The sequence below is a fragment of the Hydra vulgaris genome, chromosome 09, assembly GCF_038396675.1.
Source record: "Hydra vulgaris chromosome 09, alternate assembly HydraT2T_AEP".
Lineage (NCBI taxonomy): Eukaryota > Metazoa > Cnidaria > Hydrozoa > Anthoathecata > Hydridae > Hydra > Hydra vulgaris.
In genome coordinates, this window is record NC_088928.1 from 20,885,648 (window position 1) to 20,907,945 (window position 22,298).

The 22,298-nt window shown below is 30.1% G+C and overlaps 3 non-coding genes across 3 annotated transcripts; 1 reads left to right on the top strand and 2 right to left on the bottom strand.

Annotated features, from left to right (window-relative positions):
* Positions 1-1,867: 1,867 nt before the first annotated feature.
* On the bottom strand, positions 1,868-1,939 carry trnag-ucc (transfer RNA glycine (anticodon UCC)). The gene has a single exon. It is a non-coding gene; the product is annotated as a tRNA-Gly (tRNA).
* A 14,209-nt stretch (positions 1,940-16,148) lies between these two features.
* On the top strand, positions 16,149-16,220 carry trnag-ucc (transfer RNA glycine (anticodon UCC)). The gene has a single exon. It is a non-coding gene; the product is annotated as a tRNA-Gly (tRNA).
* Positions 16,221-16,610: 390 nt separating this feature from the next.
* trnag-ucc (transfer RNA glycine (anticodon UCC)) lies at positions 16,611-16,682 on the bottom strand. Its single transcript has one exon. It is a non-coding gene; the product is annotated as a tRNA-Gly (tRNA).
* Positions 16,683-22,298: the final 5,616 nt, after the last annotated feature.

Below are 22,298 nucleotides of genomic sequence, written 5' to 3' on the forward strand. Positions count from 1 at the left end.
TTTAATTAAGTACTTTTAATTTTTCGTAATTAATTAGAAAAAATTAGGGTAGCAAAACTTCCGGAAATTTTCAACTCGGGAAATCTTCCGGAAATTTAGAAGTTTTGGAAATTTTCGAAAAAAGATAAGTTATTTTTTAACTAATGGGTAAAATTTATGTCTTAGGCAGTTGCTATGGACAACTTTATAGTAAAATTTTGTGAAGCAGATCATATAAATTTTAGAAAGCCCTTTTAGAAAAACACTTTTTTGGTACTTTTTTGAGTTTTTTTTTTGTTATAACTATAAATTATATTAAAATATTATCCTGTTATTTGCTATGCGTATTGATGTTCATCGATGCATATTGATATTCATACTGATGTTCATATGCAAAACATATTGATGTTCATCGCCGTATCTGTCAATATCCATTAAAGTTACCGATAAATTAATCAAAACTGTAAAATTATATATAAAAAGATTTGATAGAAATATTCGCAATATTTTACAATTTTTTCTTGATTTAAAGACGTTATTGATTAATGTAAGGCAAAAATAAAGGAAAATATTTTTGCTAAATTTGAACTATTTAAAAATAAAGTTAGCATTAAAATAAAGAACTAATGATTTTCAGGTCATAAGTCCACCGTTATGTTTAAATTAGTGTGTTTAAGCCGTTGCGTTGCGGTTAGCGCGCTTGCCTCAGAAGCTAGAGATCCATTGTTCTACGCCACCTCTGGGCAAGTTTTACAACATCGGTAAAGAAGAGGGCTTTCTATCAAATGCGCTCCCGCAGTGTTTTGTGACGAGACCGTAGACCCAAAAATAAAAGACCCAAAAATAAAAAAAAATAAAAAAAGTCTCACTCGCCACAACCTTGCTAGGAAACTTTTAACTTTATAAATCAATATATTAAAAAATAAGGCGGAAGGAGGAGGGAGGGGGGGGGGGAAGGATCCGTAAAAAGTAACGTTCCTTAAAAATAAAAATAAAAGAGGTCTTTAAAAACAAAAATTCACCCGACTTAATTGTGTCAGATGCCCTTCTAGCTGACTAAGTTTGTCAAAAAACCGACTTTAACTCAAAAATCACCTTCTTTGAGGGGTTAAAACATCCCCTTCCCCAACACACCCTCCCCTAAAATTGTCTTTGTATGCAATATATACGCATAAAAAACCTTTGTTTCTTTAAAACACTTAAAAGAAATAAAACACAATTAAATTTTATTAATCTAAAAAAGACTTAATTCTTTGTATTTTTTATGAATATTTTACATCGTAGTTGAGAGAAGTAAAAGCTAGAAATATACACATTGTGTAGAATTATACACATTGTGTATAACATATTACAAAAAACAAGCTTACGCGGAAAACATCTACTCTTGTTGTTTTGCAAAAGTGATGTAAGTAAAAGTTACATATAACAACTTGAGCGTTTTATTGCTTTTAAAAAAATGTGTGATTCTTAAATTGACTATAGAAATTTCACTAAAAGATGGGCATTTTTTGCTTGTGGGTCTTTATTACTTTACATTTTTTGTTGAAATGTTTAAAGAATACCTAAATACTACGATGATAAAACACGTATTTTTGAAACAAAGAAATGAATTTTATAAAACTATAAAATAATTATGAAGTTTATTGCTATAGAAAAAATTTTTATAGCAATATTTCCGGAAATTTTCAACCCAAGAAAAAATAAACCATTAATAAGTTTAATAAAAATAAAAATTACCATTTAGTTTAACAAAAAAAAATAATAAAGCAACTATATTAATAATTATAAGCTTTTATTATTATTTTTTTTTTGTATAATGTTTATATAAAAATATAAAAGTATTAAAATTTAAAATATTTTATGAACACTTGCACTACTGACAAAAACGTGCGTCAGCCGGGAATCGAACCCGGATCTATTGCTTGGAAGGCAACAATGCTAACCGTTACACCACCGACGCGTTGATAGATGTAGATGTTTTTTACTTATTATAATTTACTAAATTCTGTTTGTTGGCTGACTGAAGCTTTTTTACATAAGTATATATTGTCTCTTTTTTTAAAATGTACGCGTATACACATTTCTTTAATGATATAAATAACGTAACAACTGAGTTTTGTTTCCAAAATACAGGTTTTACCAACGATACCTTCCTATATTTGGTAAGTGAATTAAAAACAATAAAGAAACTCTTTCGAACATTCAAAAAAACAAGCTCTTGCAGTATATCTCTTTTGGTTCAAGATTGATCTTGATCAAAATTGAATTGCTTGTTAATTTGATTTGTCATGTCGGTTGAAAATTCAGAATTATTCCCATCGGATAAGATAAGCCTCGCTTAATGCTGATGTTGTTGGCAAAAGTTTACGAGCAAAATTACGATCACAAAACAGAGCCCCACCCCACTTTTTTTGTAAGGTACCTTTTTTTTTTAAGAAAATTTTAGATATAGAGGACTTTATTTAGATATTGACCTGTGTTTTCGGCCATGCAAAAAGATTATTAAATAACACAGATATGATCAAAGATTTGTTTGACTTAAAAGACGAACAGCGAGCAAATATAACCGATGGTACTTATTTAATCTGTGAAAAAACTTCAAATAATTATTTATAAAGAAAACTGTACAGTGAGCAAAAAAAAAAAAAAAGAATACATTTAGTTAAGTAATAACTTTTTTATTGAGATAGTTATCTTTTAAATCACACAACCAGAGTCAAAGCCAAAATTGAGTGAGGAATTCTTACTTGTACCTTTAATTTTCTCGACATTAAATTTTCATAGGAATAATGGCTTTTTTGATGTTTTTGGCAAAATGAGTGGATGTAAGTTATGTGCTGCAGGATCTCCATCCTTGATTTTTGACCAGCAAAAACAACAAATAACTTTAGTTACATTTTTTGCTTGTAGAATTAATTATAAGCGCATAATCTTTTATGACTGGCTTAGCTTCTTTGATAATGCAAAAAGTTTCCTTTTTGGTCTTATACTTTTTTATTACCCGTTTTCTTCGCCCCTTTTACCTCATTATTAAAAGTTACTTTATTGTTACTTTCACTTTCTCAAAGAAACTTAAAAGTAACTTCAAAAGTCAACTTAAAAACTTCAAAGAAACTTAAAAGTAACTTCAAAAGTCAACTTAAAAACTTCAAAGAAACTTAAAAGTAACTTCAAAAGTCAACTTAAAAACTTCAAAGAAACTTAAAAGTAACTTCAAAAGTCAACTTAAAAACTTCAAATAAACTTAAAAGTAACTTCAAAAGTCAACTTAAAAACTTCAAAGAAACTTAAAAGTAACTTGTAAAGTTTTGTAAATGCATATGCAAGTGTATAATCAAATATTGCAATTTGTACAATTTAAACAGCTCCATGGTATAAACTTTGATTGAATGGAAATTCAGTTGCAATTCTTTCGTTTGGTAACTTACAAAATAAGATATTTCACCGTCAATACTACTTTTTATTGCTTTTAAAGGGGACGACTAAATAAACGCGAATTTCATAAGTGCGAACTGGCATAAGTGTAAAATAGTTGCAAAAAAAAAAAAAAAAAAAGTTGGCACAAGTGCTGGCATAAATGCGCCAAAAGAATTTGTTAACATTTTATTTTATACACAACAAAAGCATAATCGTTAATGATGCATTAAGCATGAAGACGTGCGAACAACTTCTTATTCTTTTAGGTCAATATAATGCAATAAAAATGTGCAATATAGCAAGAAGAATTAAATAAATCCAAAAAGCTAATTCAAAAAATTGTAACTGCAGTAAATAAAAACGAATAGTTTTGAATTTTTTAAAACTATATTTAAAGATCAGGTTTTATTCTTTAGTAGAAGAAACTATTAAATTCATTAAATGGTCAAATGCTATTATAGATGAAGACTTAGAATTAAAATATGACAATGGGTGACCCATTGTCTTTGCGAATCAAGATCTCGTCAAATTTTGAATTATACTATCGATTTTGAGTTTACATTTTAAAAAAAAAAAGACTGATTTAATTTTATATTAAATAAAATTATTGCTGATTATAAATTTGTTACTCTTAAAAATATTGATTTTTAAGACAATTTTATTATTTGGTTAATTTTTCATTATTATTGATTTTGAAATGTGTGTAAACTTTTTTTAATTTTTTATTAAGCTTGTTTTTATGATTACATAATTTAAAGATATATTTTCTCAAAAAAAGTGTGACCAAGGAAAACGTATTATTTCAAAGAAAACGTATTATTTCAAGACATTTAGGTAATAAAAATCATTAAATAAACGGAAAACGTTGAAACACATTCTACTTAATTAATACTCAACACTAAACAAACCAAAGCAGAGTAATTGAGCGCTTCAGTGGCGGATCCATAAGGAGGGGATGGGGGGATGCATCCCCCTACCAGAATCTAAAAGTTCTAAAATATTTTAGAAATGGAGGACTTTCTTTTTTTTTTTGGTATCTGATACAAAACACAAAAATGTTTCAACATCCCCACCCACCAAAAATTCCTGGATCCATCACTAAAGCACTTAAAATTTAGCAACTTAAAATTTTTACATATTGAAAATAAGTTAGCTTCAAAGTTAGAAAAGTTTGTGTTTAAAAAATTAGCATTCTTTAAAAAACTAATAGAATGTTGCTCTTCATACGAATCGACACGAACAACCTAAGCATGCACCATAGAAAATGTGTCACAGATACATTTTAATAATGAGGAATTTACAAAAAAGTTCAAATACTAAACTTAAATTTAGACCCTAGCCTAACAATTTCAAACAAAGTGGATGTTTTATGCTTTAAAGTCAATAAAAGAAGAGAAAAAATCTTAAACTCAAAGATATTAACAACAGCATAAACCTTCATGTACATCTTTGTGTGTGTAGTATTTACAATGACATGCATAAAGTATTTACTTTAAAAAAAAATGCATTGAACGCTCTTATTTAATTTTAATTAATAGGTAAACCTCCTTTGATGTCATTAAAATAATAAATTTTGTTTGAGAAGGTTGCAAGCAAGGTTGTGGTAGGTAGTTAAAAGCGACAACTGTCAGAATGAAAAAACATCAGATAATTTGTCAGAAAACTCCTACAATAATTTCCTCAGTACCATCACTGTCAACATCGTCAGGCTTTTAAATATATTGGCCTTTGATTCAGCAAGTGTTATCACAAGTGCTGTTAATACTGTTGCACTGTGTCTATAGTATTAAACAACAAGTGTCTTAAACAACATGTTTAAGACATCAATTAATAGAATTTCAGACACGTAGACTGAAGATAGGATTACTTTTATCACTTAACTTAATCAGGTAGTTTGCTTTGAAGAATTATTTTCAAGTTTAAAGAGTAACCTTTTATTTAGCTTCATTACAAGTGACTAATAACAACTGTCACAGATAATTTTGGACAAAAGTGTACAGATGATCTTGGAATACTCTACAGATGTTATTAGACAAATTTAGTAATCTTTTACCCACGAATACTAATCTGAAGTTGTTCTATTTGTATTTGTTCACTGACGTCAAAATTACAGGTTAAATGGCAGAAACCAATCAAACACTTTACTGTGTAGGCGTATAATGCATATATTGAGTACCAAAAACAAATAGAACAACTTCAGATTAGTATTCGTGGGTAAAAGATTACTAAATCTGTCTAATAACATCTGTAGAGTAGTCCAAGATCATCTGTACACTTTTGTCCAAAATTATCTGTAGTTTTTTTTTCATCTGGAAATTTAATGCCCCCTAACAATAAGGAATAATAATAATAAGGAAGATGTCGCTACATCTGGTAATTTTTCTCTAAGTCAAATAACATCTGGAAGAATTTCCAACAGATGTAACTACATCTGAAAAAAATCTTTTATGTAACTACATCTGGTTAAAGCAATGTGTTTGTATTTACTTTTTTTTTCAGATGTAACTACATCTGAAAGAGACCATATATGTAACTACATCTGGTTAAAATTGTAACAGCCGTGGCGCAGTGGTAGCGCAATTGCCTCAGAAACAAAGGACCCTTGGTTCAAACCCCACTTCTGGGCAAATTTTGCGACATCGGTTAGGAGAAGGCGTGAACTTCCTATTAAATGCTCATCCGCGGTGCTCTTTGATAAGACCGTAAGGAATTCTTGTGGCACCTAAATAAAATAAAAAAATAAAAAAAAGCATTACTATTTAAACAACCTTTTACAGATGTAACTACATTTGAAAAAAAAACATAAATCTAACTACATCTGGTTAATATAATGCATTATTATTTAATAACTTATTCCTGATGTTATTACATCTGAAAAAAATCCTGTAGTTATTTTTATTATAATTGAAACTACATCTGTACAACTACGTTTGTAGAACTCACAAATGTAGTTGTACAGTTGTAGTTGAATCGGTGAATGTTAAAAGGGCGGAAGTCCAATGATGTAAACTTTCGAGAAACTAAAAAAAACTGCATTTTCCCAGTAAATTTTTGTTAATGGTTCAATAATTTTTATTTTGAAGGTGAAAAACATTATCATCTTCAAAAAAAAAAATTATTAAACCATCAACAAAAATTTACTACGGGGGAAAACGCAGTTTTTTTAGTTTCCCGAAAGTTTACATAGTTGGACTTCCGCCCTTTTAACATTCACCGATTCAATTATTCTAAACATAATTGAAAAGGTGTAACTACATCCGTAAAATTTCCAGATATAGTTGTACAGATGTTGTTATACTTAGATAATTGAAAAGATGTTGCTACATTTGTAATATTCATATACTTTTTACGCAGATGTTGTTAGACAATGTTGTCTAAAAATGACGTTGTTATCTGTCCAAAACATCTGTAAATAACATCTGTCTAACAACATCTGAAATTTCATTGTTAACAAATTTTAAATATTGTTGGACAGATGTTATTATACCTCAGTGTATTTACAGATGTTACTGGACAGATGACAACGTCATTTTTAGACATAGTTATTAGACATAGCAAAACCTGATGTTGTTACCCTGGCACGAATTCGTGAACTTGAAGATGAAACTTGTATCATAAAAAAGCACTTGAAATGCAAACATTTTCTAATCCTGAAAATGAAAAAAAAATTAAAATACTATATAAGCAATGCTTAGTCCATTTAAAAGAGAAAAAAAAAATAGTAATATTTTTCAATTTAATTATTCACTTAATATTAATTAGTGTACGTTGGTAAATAGAAATCATGAATAGTAAATTTTACTCCTGCCCTAATAGATCAGAAACTTCTGTGATAATTTGAGATTAATCCAAACTATTTTAACTGTGTTTCAATAATTTGAATTTATCTCAGGATTAATCACCATATTTATTCATAGATCTCATAATTCAAAATACTAAATCAATCGACCATTTAAAGTCATTTAGACCACAAACCACTAGTAAACAAACTTAAAAGTTTCTTTTATTTATAAAAACTACGAAGATAGCTGTAGCAAGAAAAAAGTTTTGTTGATAACCATGTAAGTAAAATGTAGTAGCTGCTTAATATTAACATTATTAGACATAATTAACATAATTAACAACATAATTAACAATTAAGGCACATTGTTAAGAAGAGTCACTGTATTCAAATATTTAATGTACTTATTATTTTATATATATAACTAGTTATACAAATTACTAAGTGAAAAGTATTCTTGAACTTTGCTCGATTCCAAAACTGGTAGTCAAACTTGGGTTCACCGAAACAAACGTACTCAAGGAAACCATTGAATTTTGTTCTATTCTGTTTATGTTTTATTCTATAAGTTTAAATTTTAATAAAAACTTATTAACTCTTCCTGTATTTAGTTCAACTAAGATTATATAGAAAACATGGGTGTGTCGTATTTTATAAGCTCACTATAAACTAAGACATTAAAAATCAAGTTAGATTTTTGACTAGGTTTGTGCGTGTGTGTGTGTCTGTGTGTGCGTGCGTGCGTGTGCGTATGTCTATTAAGGTTATAACTATGTCATAATATTGACAACATTGCTAGTGATAGTTAGTATTATTCACAAATAAATGCAGTTTGAGGTCTAGTATTAGATCTCTTTTCATTCATGGCCATTTCTGTGTACAAATGTTTGTGCAAAATAGGACGTATGCGCCTAATAAAGGTCCACATAAAACAACTTGCAGTGCAAAACCAAATTGGTTTTGCCTTGCGAAAACAAACAAAATTGGTTTCATTTTAACGTTTTACATTATATTAGTTCCAGAGCCGGATTCACCCTTGTGAAGCCCTGTTCCATGTAGAGACCCCACTGTAATGAGCCTACAGCTATCTAGATTAGGTTGTGATTCAGATAATAGTTTAATTTTACAATCTGTAGCAGACAGCAACCTCGCCCGCTGTTGTGGGTATTAACTGCTTAGAATTTTAAAAATTTTTAGTAAATCAACAAAAAAAGTGTTTCTATGATTAACTGCTCGAAGTTTATCGCAAACAATTAATAGTTGTCGAGCTATTCAGTCGATAACTATTGTGTATTCAATCGCAGTGGATTATTAACGGTTACTCGTAATTAAATAACAATGCTCGTTAAAGTTAAGGCGATTTAAAAATATATTAAATATAAAATTAATTAAATAGATATCTACAATATCTATTTAATTAATTTTATATTTAATATAGTAAATTTTTAAAGAAAAGTATTTTTAAAAAGTAATATTAAAACATAGAATATTACTAACATATTATCCATGCATTTTAGATTTTTCTAATATGTCAAATAAATATAGCAAAACTGTGGTTAACAAATATTCAAGAGTATGGACAAAAAATTTAGTTTCATTTGAAAAACCATTAGATTCATTTAATAGAATACTAAAAAAAAACTTTTATTATTGGACGTTACAACTACCTGGCATCAATTGAAAAAAGCAGAAAAGGAAGAGTAAAGTTAGTTGCTGTCGAAATATGTAAATTATGGAACAAACTCAACTTTCCATGTATTTAAAAAAAATCAGTTTGAAGAAAGATTATAAAATGTTATAGAAAAACATCACAAGTATCTAAAAAGCCTGGCGAAAAGGAAGAATGCTCTGTTTGTGGAGATCTTTTTGATGTCACCAATATTAAGGGCATGTGGGTTAGTCTGGAAGATTAAAAATTTTATAACATACAATTATTAAGTTCATGAGAAGTTTGTACCAGTACTAACACACAAGTGCCATTACATCTTTCAAAAGTCAGAGTTTGTAATGTATAAGATATAACTTCGACAAGCAAAGTAAATATTTTTCCAGTTAGCAGTTCAACTGCATCAGAAGAAAGTGGTTCAGATTTAGATTCATAAAACAATTACAGACGAGTGGAAATTAAAAAATCAAGAAAGAGAGTATACAATACAACTAAGTTAGCGTCTAATCTTGTGATAACTGATCAGTTAGAATCTGTAAAAAGTTATATGAAGAAGGTATTGTATTAATAGAAACTCCAAGTCAGACAGGAATTGGAGGTCAACTATAAAGCAAGGGGAAAAAAAGAAGAGAATTATTGCTATAATAGTACAAGAGGAAAATTTCTGCCTACATTTTGATGGAAAGAATAAACAAGATTGAATACCAAGTTGTGATACTTTAAAATGAATATATTAAAATCAATTTAGGAACTGTTAAATGTAAAAGTGGAAAATCCCATGATATTTTTGAAGCTTTAAAAAAATTTCTAAATGGTTTTTATGCATGGAAATGTATTACAATGATTACATGTGACACAACAGTAGTAAACACAATAAAATTAAATGATATAGTCGTAAAAATACAAAATGAAATGGAAACCAGAAGCTTTACTAAACCACAATACTTAGGATGTCAGTATCATATACTGGATTTCATTTTCAAACATGTTTTGGATTATTTTGTAAATTATAAATCGATAACTCCTGGTTTTGATTTTAAATTTGTAAAAAATTTAACCAAAAATTATGAAAATCTTCAAAAAAAATTACGTATATGAAGCTGAGCCTAATTATTACATAAACCTAGGATGGTGCGATGACTTCAAATTCTTTTATGAGTTATGTGAAGCTTTTCGTTACTTCAAGAGTCAAAAAAGATTACCAAAAATTAAGTGGCATAGGCTTCCTCCATTGCACAGTGCAAGATGGAACTCTAGAGCATCATATGTTCTTATTGCCTATTATTAAAAAAAAAAAAGAAATAAGCAAATGTGAAATTTATTGGAAAGAATGACCTGTGAAGCATTCAACTAACTTGCAGAAAATAATTACTTTTATTGATCCACTTAGATGACATGTAGTTTTCATATACATGTCACCTAAGTGGAATATATAACTGACAGTTTGTTTTATTTATTTTTGCGGCTGTTTATTAATGTGTAGGGAATAAGCTTTACATGTTCTCATGTAATATATGAAAAATCATATTATTAACTATGAGGGAGGGGAGGAGGTATTTTTGAAACTAGACAATCAAGAAACCATTTTTTATCAATTACTCAATATTTCTCAGGTTATAAAGGTATGGCCACAACAGATTCAAAAATATCATAACCCTAATGAACATCCTAGTTTAATAATATGATCTGTTCTGACCGTTTATTGGCAATTGTTTTAATTATAAGCTCTTTCTTCATAGGAATTCTAATATTTTATGTGAAAATTGATAGAAGTGTTGTGTTTTTGACAATTATATTCAAATAATATGCGCTAGAACCGATTAGATCTAGGATTTATAGTAGATTAAGGCACTTTTTCAAAAAAATTCAGTCAAAATTAAGTTAACGCTATTAAGCAGAACTGGTCTAAAGACTCAATAATGGTGTTCTTTAGATTCATAATTATGAATAATAAAAAAGTTTTTAAAATCGTATAAAAAAAAGAAATGTTTCTTTAAACATTATATATTGCATCTATAGCTCTTGTTTGAAAATAATACGCAGACAGAATCATGCTAATTCCAAATAAAAGAATGCGAATATTTTATAAATCGCCTTAACTACACCGAGTATCTAAAACTCAAAAATCTTCGTTTAATAATTGCATTTAAAAGTTTTAAATTTAAATTTTGTTGTCAAAACCAGGGCCGTAGAACAAAAATTATACTATGGAAGGAGGAGGGGGGGGGGGGGGCAGCGGCGGTGATATTACTTTTTTTTTAAGTAATTTTTCAGTCAATTTCTTCAAAATTATTTATTGAAAAAATTACGGAGAGGGGGGAGGGGGATTAAAAGGGGGAGAGGGGGGCCAAAAGCCTCTGCTGGCCACCCGGTTGCTACGGGCCTGAAAACAAATGTTTGGATAACAAAGTTTTAATTTGTTGATTGAATTTTTTTTTACAATAAACATAAATACTTTCTTTTCTGAAATAACCTGACAAAGTTTATGTTTCACAATAATTTTTTTGTTTGTTTGTATAAGATCTAGTGTCTACTTATTTCATGTAGTCAATATAAAAAGCAAGTCAATTTTTTTTTTCTTTAAATAGCTGGGGCCCATATACCATAACGCAGCCTAACCATGTCTAGATTCGGGCATAATCAGTCTTATTGTACTTAAGAGAGCGGTATAATTATAAACTTAACTAATTTGAGAGGACTTCTTTTGAATGAACCAAATTGCGTTTATTCCCTGTCCCAAATAATCTGCGTTAGACAAAAATCTAGCCCTGTCTAATTGCTTAAAAGTTAACAACGCTATCACTACACTGTGCCAATATGAGGCTGAGATGTTAAGGTAAGTAGATGTTAAGGTAAGGTAAGTAGTACAGAAATTAAAATCGAAAAATTCATTTTTTTTTAAATTTAATTTTTTGCTAGTATAATTATTCTAAATTCCATTTTTTTCTTGGTTAACAAAAAAAAACCATGATATCCACTTCTAGTATTTGTTTTAAATTATTCGATATCAATTTTTATCCATAGCAAGGCTTTGTTTATTCCGTTACTACACGTTTTTACAATAAAAGTTATTCCACAAAAAGCTATAAACCCATCTCACTATCAACTGTACAAAAGGAATATTGTTATTCAGTTACTGCTTCTTGTTTATTGACTCGATTTATGCGCATACATTACGCATAAATCAGTTTTAATTAGTGTTCGGCACAAATTCAAATAGTTTGATCAAATATGCGTCAAATGTTTGAAATGGCCAAATTCAAATCTTCCTATTTTGAATTTAGATCAAATTCAAATCTTTCCAAGATTTGATGTATATTTGAACGTTATTTAACTTATTTCATTTATTAATTTTAGTTATCTGAATCTATAAATTTTATTCATATTGCAGCATTTGTTACTATTTCTCACACATTGCAGCTTCTTTTATTCTTTTTAATCCAACCAAGACTTCAAGCACTGGCAAGCTTGAATGGTACCTGCAGAGAGAAGATTTCTTTTGTCAGTAATAAGATTTTTTCCTAATGAGAAGAGCCTTTCTGATGATACAGATGTAGCAGGAATGGCCAGGTAATCTCTGGCCATTCTGGATAGGTTTGGATATTTGTCAGATCGAGATTTCCACCAAAGTAATATGTTGCTATTATTGCCGCCATCTATCTTACTTGTATCATTACAATAGTTTTCAAACTCATTACATGGGTTTGATGAAACACGCGATTTGAACGGGGTATATTTTGAAACGTTTTGAATGCTTGTAGCAGTTGTACCATTGCTTGGGGCATAATTGATTTGATATTCACAATTGACTGTGTCCATAATCTTTGTATACGACTCGCTGTTTGCGCCCTTATCATTTTTGTAATATTCAATACCAAATCTTGGGTCCAGGACAGTGCAGATAGTAAAGCAGTCACTAGTCAAATTATAATATTTTGAAATTTTTGCGAGCGCTGCAACTGTAGAGCGGTGAAGATTATCTCCAGGGTTGGTTTTTGTGGTCATCCATTCAGTAATGTGATCCAAAAGAATATTGAAGAGAGGAACCACCAAAGACAATGTGGAATATGAATCACTACTAATGAGCTGGGTAAATTCCTTGAATGGTTCAAGATACAAAACAATTGTTTCAAACCTGTTCCAAACATCTGCTGAAATTGATAGACAACAGTCTGGATTGTTTGCAGTTGAGTCAAAATCGCAAAAATACGCAATGAAACCAACTTTTAATTCCATTGCTCGTTTAAGCATATCAGCTGTTGAGTTCCATTTTGTAGGGACATCAAGTATTGGTTTTAAGGTGCAATTTGATTGCTGGAAACCTTTGAACCTAGAATATGATTGAGGACTGGATCGGATTTTTTTAATTCCTGTTCTAAGTTTTACAAGATCATCTTTCAAAACATCCAAACCTGCTTGCGCGCCCAAATTCAGCACATGAGCAAAACACCGGATATGCTCAAAGGTGGTTTTAATTTCGTACTTGGAATTTAAAATATCCATAAATGAATTATTATTGGAAGCATTATCTAAGGTAATGCCCATTCCTTTGCTTGTAAGACCGAATTCAATCAAAACTGACAAGAATGCATTAGATAAATTTGAACCTGAATGGGAATCAGGCAAGGATTTGAAATCAAGAGTTTTGGCATGTAGGTTCCAGTCTTTGTCAATGTAATGAGCCGTTATGCCCATAAAAGCAATGTTGTTGGGTGATGTCCAGCAGTCAGTGGTGAATGAAACCTTTGAGTCAAGATTCAAAAAAAGGGTCTTTAGCAATTGTTTTTTGGTGTTGTAAGTGTCCATTATCTGGCGTTTTAATTGGCGCGCACTCATGATTGACAAATTTGGTTTCAGTAGAGTGAGTAGTTTACGAAAGTGGCTGGACTCTACCTCATTAAATGATTGATCATTCTTGACAATCCAGCTAACTAAGTATTCATTGAATAGATCTGGAGAATAAACGATTGGTGTCATTATCATGTCATCTAAATGTCGTTGCTTTGGTTCTCTGTCCCCAAGTAATTTGCTTTTGTGTTGAGAATTTAAATGGTTCATTAGATTTGTTGTCCCACCTTTATTGTAAGCATACTTGTTCTTGTGCTTTGGACAATGCTGGCATATGGCCTTGGTTTTGTCATGCTCATCAACTGTGAAATGATCCCATACAATTGATTGTGAACGTTTGGTGGTTTTTGTAACAGAAAAAGATTCGGGTTCTGGATTATCCGACATAATTAGGAATGTAATATATATTTCTGAAATAGATACATTTCAAGGTTGTTTACAAATAGTAAATATACTAATATTAAGTAAACACCTAATGAAAATGATTAAAATAATAATGGTTTAAATAATAAAAATAATATTAATAATAATGATAACAATAATAATAATTATATATAAGTCACTTGTCTTTATAAATACAATAGCTACATAAACAAAGTTAGACAGTTACAAACAGTTAAAACTGATAAAACGTAAAAGTAAACAATGACATATAGCAACTATTATAATGAAAAACAAGGAAAAATAATTAATGAAAATAAGAATAACGAATATTAAAATAAATTTGAATTTGAATACACGACGGAAAATACAAACAATAGACAAACATACAAGACAATATACAAAAACGCACAGAAAATTAATAAAATTAAAAAAAAAAATTCTTTGCTTTCAAGCAAGCCATTATTATATTTTTTTATTATTTTCTTTTTTCGAATGATTGTTTCTTTCAATGAATGTTTTTCGATTCGTTATTGTTTTACTTTTTCCATTTTTATTGTGGTTAAATTGTATTTGCAATTTTTTCTTTTGATTTTTACATATATTTTTTTCTACGTTTTTTCTTTTAATCTTGTACTTTGTTTACATTTCTTTTCTTTTTTTCTTTCTCTATGCTCTTTACTTTCTCTTTAATATTAACAAACTTTAATTAAAAACTCTTTTTTTTTTTTTTTTTTTCCGTTATTGAAAGGCGACCGCCATTCCGGAAACCACTGCAAAGACCCCGGAATAAAGTGATATATACGTTTGCGGGCCTGTAAAATTTGGCGTTTTTTTTTCAAACGCAAAAATTGAGAACAAAGTGAATATTTGAAAATCAAATCCAAATCCTCCAGATATTTGTCAAATCAAATTCAAATCTATCCCCTCAAAGAACAGTTCAAATTCAAATCTTTAAAGGTTTGACGTATATTTGATTTTGCCGAACACTAGTTTTAATACCATTTTGCTCTTGACGAGCTTGCCTTTTTATATATATTGCAGTCAATTTTTGTAATATTTTATTCAAATAAAGGTGTTATGGGTGGATCAAAAAGAAAAGAAGCGTCGAAAAGACTATATCAAAATAAAAAATCAAAGTTTCATGGAAACAGATATAAAAAAAATTGCAATTTTAATGAAACTACTGCTATGCCTTCAGTTGATCAACTTCAGTTGTCAATTGACAACATTCCATGTTCATCATCCTTTAAGAGTAATGGAATGATATTTGGTATAAATGCGCAAAATTATGTATTGCATAAGGACACTAAACGAATATCTAAAGCAGAAAAGCAATGTACCCCTAAAGTAAAATCTTGAAGAAAAAAATTAAGAGCAATACGAAAAGGTTTTTGTGATCAAAATAAAACATTGGAAGGTGTGACGTATAAAAGTGGAGAAATTTGAACTAACGTTTTTTACTTTTTTTTTAAATTGCATTTTTCTCAAAGTCGTTATTTTTGGGCTGGCGACAGAAATATTTTCGAAACTAATAACCAAAATTACTTGAAATTTGGCACACCTATTTACTATATTAGTATCTACAACATACACTAGAATAATCTTGAGTGCCTATTTGGTTTGGTAATTTTCAAAGATTTTGTGCCATCATTTACCCCCAAAATTACCTTAATTCACATAAATGCAAATATTTTGTTATTTTTTAGACCTAATTTAAATCTTTTAGTCCATGACAAAAAAATATATCGGTTGCTGAAAAATCTCTGTCGCCCTCCACCCCATTTTTGGGCCTTTAGCAATTATTAAGTTAAAAATTATTTTTTATTAATTTTTTTGTATTTTTTTTTTTAGCTGTTTAATGGTGTATTAAACATTGTAGAAAAAAAAAAATGTAAAAGTTGAACATATTTTTTCTCTCATTACTGTACTACCACCTTAAAACATACATTTATTTTAAACCGCTAAACTCCAGTCAGGGCAAGGTTTTCTTCATTTCAAATTGTCTCAATACTATAGCAAATTTATCAATTTATTTTTAATTTTATTATTTTTAAATTTTATTATCATACCAAGGCGTCGGTGGTGTAACGGTTAGCATTGTTGCCTTCCAAGCAATAGATCCGGGTTCGATTCCCGGCTGACGCATTATTATGTTTTCATTTATTTCTTATCAACTGTTGTAACTAGTTAAATTTTTTTAAGTACATTAAGGAATTAAATAAAAACTAAACAATCAAAAAGTTTTTAATTATTAAGTTAATATCAATTAACGATTACAATTAAGTTTTAATAACGAATAATGAGATTGAAACGATTATAATCGTTTTATTAAATAATAAGATTAAAACGATTACAATCGTTTTAATCTTATTATTTAATGTAATTAAAAAAGAAACAATAAATGATTAATTAAAAAGTTAAAACAGCGATCCATTGTATTTTTTTTAATCTACTAGTTTAATTTAAATAAAAAAAAAATTAATCACTTGCTTTTTTTAAATTACTTTATGGATTTAACGAACGAAAACAAGAAATTGCGTCAGCCGGGAATCGAACCCGGATCTATTGCTTGGAAGGCAACAATGCTAACCGTTACACCACCGACGCCATGAATGACAATGCAAATATTTGCAAACAATATATATTTTTAAATGAGTCCTTAGATGTGTCCTGAGAATCTTTACTTTCTAAAACTATTTCTAAACACTTTGCTCGCTTTCTAATAAATTAGGCAATTCAGGATTCATATTAGTATCTTTAGTTTTAGCGCATGTTCTCCAGCTTGTTATAGCCGGACCTAAAGTAATTAGAAGTCTGTTTAACAAACGCGCTTCGTTGATGTTCCTGATGTTTTCCTTTAAAGTTGTTCCCTATACTGCCTGCTATGTTTTATTTTGAGCCTCTTGTCCGCCGTATTCCTGAAAAAAGCAAAGTTTCCATTGTTTGTATTACCAGTTTGCTGTTTGCATGATAGATGGAAAAGTTTGCAATCGGGCGTTGTAAACTTTCCCATCTATCATGCAAAATATTATAGTTGCTATTATTTGTATGTCAAAATTTTAAAGAGATACTTTGGAGGCGCAAGCACTTAAATTTTTTGCCTTATATCATTGACTTTAGTTTGACGGGTTAACAATACTGAGTTTATGCAGGGGTTGAGTAAGGGTACCTGGGGCCAGAGGCACGAACAATTTGGGGGCCATTTTGACTAAAAAAAAGTGATAGACATGTAGCATTTATTATTTCAGTCATGTATTTAAAAATTAAAAAGACATTTTCTGGATTTTTGTCTAGCAAATTGTTCAACAATGTCATCAATTGAGAGGTGCCTGGTCACCTCACTTTCAAAACACATCAAAGAAAGCATGTCGAGCCCCTCTTGATTAATTCTAGTACGGTAATCATTTTTTATATGTTTTAATTGCAAGAAATTTCTTTTTTGTGTACAATTTACCACCATTAGTCTGAAGTATATTCTAAAAGCTACTGCAACATTTGAAAAAGTTTCTAGCAAACCATCACCGTAAGATCAAAGTTGATCCATTTCCTCTCCCAAGCTGACTTTAATGTCATTAGAGTAATGTGCTGCTAAAATATCACAATGTTTTATCACTTCCATACGAGTTATTGTTTTTAAGTTGTTCATGAACCCAAATCTGCTGGCCACATCTGAATATGCGGCAGGTCTGTGAGCTAATGCTGCTTTTAATTGATCAATAATAGCAATCAGCACATTAATTCAAAACTTATCTTTTGCAAGCAGGAGAACTTCTTCAGAAGTACCTTCATCGAACTTTTGCTGTCTTTTTCTAACTCTTTTGATTTCGTTTTTATATACTTTATATTTGGACGACTCTTTTCCATATTTCTCAAATTTATCCAATTCTTTCGATTGAACATACTCAGACAACGAATGCAACAAATCATTAGCTTTATTCAAATCTAAAGCGGAACCTTGTAAAGCTAGACTTGTTTTATAATCTTTGAATTATTGTATTCCAAGACACAAAGTACCAGTTCAAAATTCATCAAGACGTTTTGCTAGTCCAAGCGCTTCTTGTCGAGTTTCACCTTTTGTACGTTCATAAGTTGCAATGGTATCTAGAGCAAATTAAATATCCGCAAAGCACTTGCTGCATCAGCATGTGCTAACCAACATGTGTCTGATAGTATTTTAGGGACTAGTATCCTGTGCTTGGCTAGCGCTTTCGTTAGGATTGTCCATCAATGAGTGGAGGCACTAAAGAATGTGAAGATCCGTTAATATCAAAAAAACCAACTGATGCTCTTCAACAACTAACAACATTCTTGCATAAATTTAATGAATGAGCAAAACAAGGTGTGTGAATAGCATATTCAAAAACAAATAAAATATGAGCCTTAACACCATTGTAACATCCAGACATATTTGATGCATTATCATACGTCTGACCACAGCAGTTGCCAATGTCAATATTATTTTTCTCTAAGAACTCCAGTAGTGCGTTTGATAGTTCAATTGCAGTGTGACTTTCAAACTTAATGAATGTCAAAAACGCTAAATTTGGTTCACCTTTGGTTACATAACGAACTGTCACAAACATCTAGTCGACGAGCGATAAGTCAGTGTTGAATCAACTGACACACTATAGTACTTTGTTTTTTGTATTTCATCAATAATAAACAAAAGGCCTATTTGACAAAAATTTTTTTTTTTTTTTTTTGAAAAGTTTTTTTTTGAAATTTGAAAAGGCCTTTATTAAGTTAATGAGTTCATTACAGACAGTAGAAGATAAGTATGACGTTTTGCCGCAAGCTTATCAATATGTGCAGCCAAAGAAGGATCATAAAGAGCTAATAGCTCGAGAATGCTCATAAAGTTACCTTTGTGTGCTGAACCAAATTTCTCTTTATGTCCACGAATTGGCAATCACGCTTAGCTAAAAACTTTACCGCACTCACCGTCCGCTGAAGAACATTTAGCCAATACTTATATTTATTTAAAATTGTTTTCTCCTATTTCTTATCAACACAACCAATCATTCAGCGTCGCTGTGCAAATGCTAAACAAGCCAATATATCACTTTCACTAATTTCATGTGGCTCGACATCACGTTGTCCATTTTTTCAATGATTAAGCCCTCGTGTAATAGGAGAATTGTTTTTTATATCCGATAATAAATGCTTACACTTGAAAAAATAAACATGTTTATTTGATGGTAAGCATCAAAGCCAGGTACGTTCAGAATTCTCACCAGTTAATTTATGATGTCGAGTGAATAATGAAGGAGTACAAGGTCTACCAATGCTTATTCTTGTACATGTTGAGTGTCAACTTCTGCCTCAGCAGACGTTGATTCAAGATTAACTGGTTCTTGATTTTGAATTTCTATGATTTCACACTTACCTTGACTTGCTGGTTATGAAATTTTACTTTTCTGCTTCTGAGCTGATGTACAATGGAAAAAAGTTTCCATTTTAGATAAGTGCGCTATATCTCTTTTTTTTCTGGCCTCTTTTTCAAGGGCTTTTTTTTTTTACAGTTCCAGTCTCATACTTTCTTCCAGACATTGCACAATTACAATGAACAGCCTTCATTCTATAAGAAATATTATTGTTCTTAATCAATATATATATATATATATATATATATATATATATATATATATATATATATATATATATATATATATATATATATATATTTCTGAATGCAAAAGTTGTTACAATTTAATGTCATTTATAAATAGTAATACCCTAATATGAAGTAAACACTAGATGTTAATGAAAATAATATAATAATAGATAAAAATGAAAATAATAATAAGAATAATAATACATAATATATTATACATAATTAAAGAGATTCATTTAATAAGAGTTATGTAACACCAAATAATAATAATTACAATACATACATATGATAATAAAAAATACAACACATACATAATAGCAATATTAAATAAATAGTTAATAGCGAGAATAATAGTAATAACAACAAAAAATAAATTATAATAATTAAAATAAGTCAATGTTAACTTCCATACAACAATAATTTATACATTCATAGTTACAGTTACAAACAGTAATAATCTGAAAAAACGTAACAACAAACGATGACAACATGGCTTTTTTTATAATCATCTACTCTTGGTCTGCGAAGCGGGTTATGATGCTCTTTAGTGAGCAAAACTCCTCTTCGCAGGCCTTGGTATGTGGCCTCTGTATAATAATTAGCCGGAGGAGGATAAAACGCTCAAGTTGTTATATGTTACTTTTACAGATATTACTTTTTTTAAAGCAACGGAAAGTAGATGTTTTCCGTGTTAGCAGATTAAAATTATGCATTTATATTTATCATTTTTTCCAGATGTAACCACATCTCAAAAAAATCTTATGTAAAACTACATCTGGTTAAAATAAAACATTATTATTTAATAAATTCATAAAAACCTGTAGTTACATTTAATATAATTGAAAAGATGTAACTACATCTGTAGAATTCACATAAGTAGTTGTACAGATCTAGTGATTCTTAACAAAATTGAAAAGATGTAACTACATCTGTAAAATTTCCAAATGTAGTTGCACAGATGTTGTTATACTTAGATAATTAAAAAGATGTAACTTCATCTGTAGTAATCATATACTCTTTACACAGACATTAATAAAATTTCAGATGTTGTTAGAGAGATGTTATTATACTTCAGTGTATTTATAGATATTGTCGGACAGATTTTATTAGACATAGCAAAAACTTAAAAATTATTTTATATATTGCGAATTAACTTTTGTCAATCAATATTTCAATATTTGTAATTACCTTGGGAATCAAGATGAGTTCCGTAATGCTCGTGTGAAAGAATCACCCCCAGATAATTCTCTACTTAGAGGTGCCATTCGTCGCTCAGCTCGGTTAAATGCACTGCGTCCCGCAGCGTTCGTCATGATCATAAAAGCATCGAGGTATTCTTCAAGAAATGGTGAATTCCTATTTCGATTACTTTCTGGTATCTAGGATTTTTGTCGGGTCCCCCATCAACACTAAAAACAACAATAGGCTTAATTATATTAGTTTGAGAAATTCTGGTAATAGAGTTGAATTCTATGATATTCAAGAGCCGCTGAAATTCTAATCCATGAGCAAAAGTGGTTGATGATGCTTGTTTTCCTCATCGAACAGGTATGTGGGTAGGTCCAGAACAAGTACCAGCATCTGTTTTTCCTTGACTATCTCTTTTGATAGTAATTCCAACGTATACAGATGGTATAACAACTTGTGTTTAGCAGCCACGACCCAATCGTGGTCTGGGAGAGTTACCAGGTACTCCAGAATGCACCAACAGCGGCGCCTGTTCTTTGGCTGCTGTGATTCCAATCGGCACTCTGGCCTTGTTGTATTGGCTAATGAAACACAATTCATCTGGTCCCAAAATAGAAAAACTTCTTCACCATACTTTATAGTTGAACTGCAGAAGAGTCCATCAACTTGTTTTAAATGACGTTCATTCTGAGGTCTGATCAATCTAACAGGAACTGATTTGACGTGTCTTTTCATTTCTGATGTTCCATAACTACTCGGAAGTAGTCGAGTATAGAAGGCGCTCTTGCTGATTACGAATCCAATTTTGATCATCTCGGATGTCAATTTGTCGAGGGATTTAATGCTCTAAATAATAAAAGGATATATTTGGATATAAAGAACTTCTTAACAGAAAATAGGATTTATTTTATTAACTATATTACCTGGAGAACTCTGACCAACGTCTTTCATCAGCGGACGAACCATGGGCAGCAATATCAATAATTGTCTTCAAAAGAAGATGTTGATCTACTTCTAATGACGGTCGACCAGGCTTTATTCTGATTTTCAGTTTCTCTTTAACTTCTGTATGTTTCAAGCAGATTTCCTCCACTCAAGCTTTTTCAATTCTCTAGTTTTCTTCTGATGAGCTTGATCATACTTTTTCTTGGCCAACTTTTTGGCTTGATAAGCTAATTTCTACTTTTTCAAATCATTCTCTTCAGCTTCAGCAACGAATCCACTTCTCTTCCTAGTCTTCAGTCCAGCAACTTCGCAATTTAAAGCTGCAATCTCAGAATTGATACGGTCTTGAGTCACTGTTCTTGTTTTTTTATTTTATCTTTTATTTTTTCAGTTTACAATGTTAGTCGTGTTACATAATTCATAAGTCGTAATACATAAACTTAAGTCGTAAAACAAACACGTAAATGATACAATTC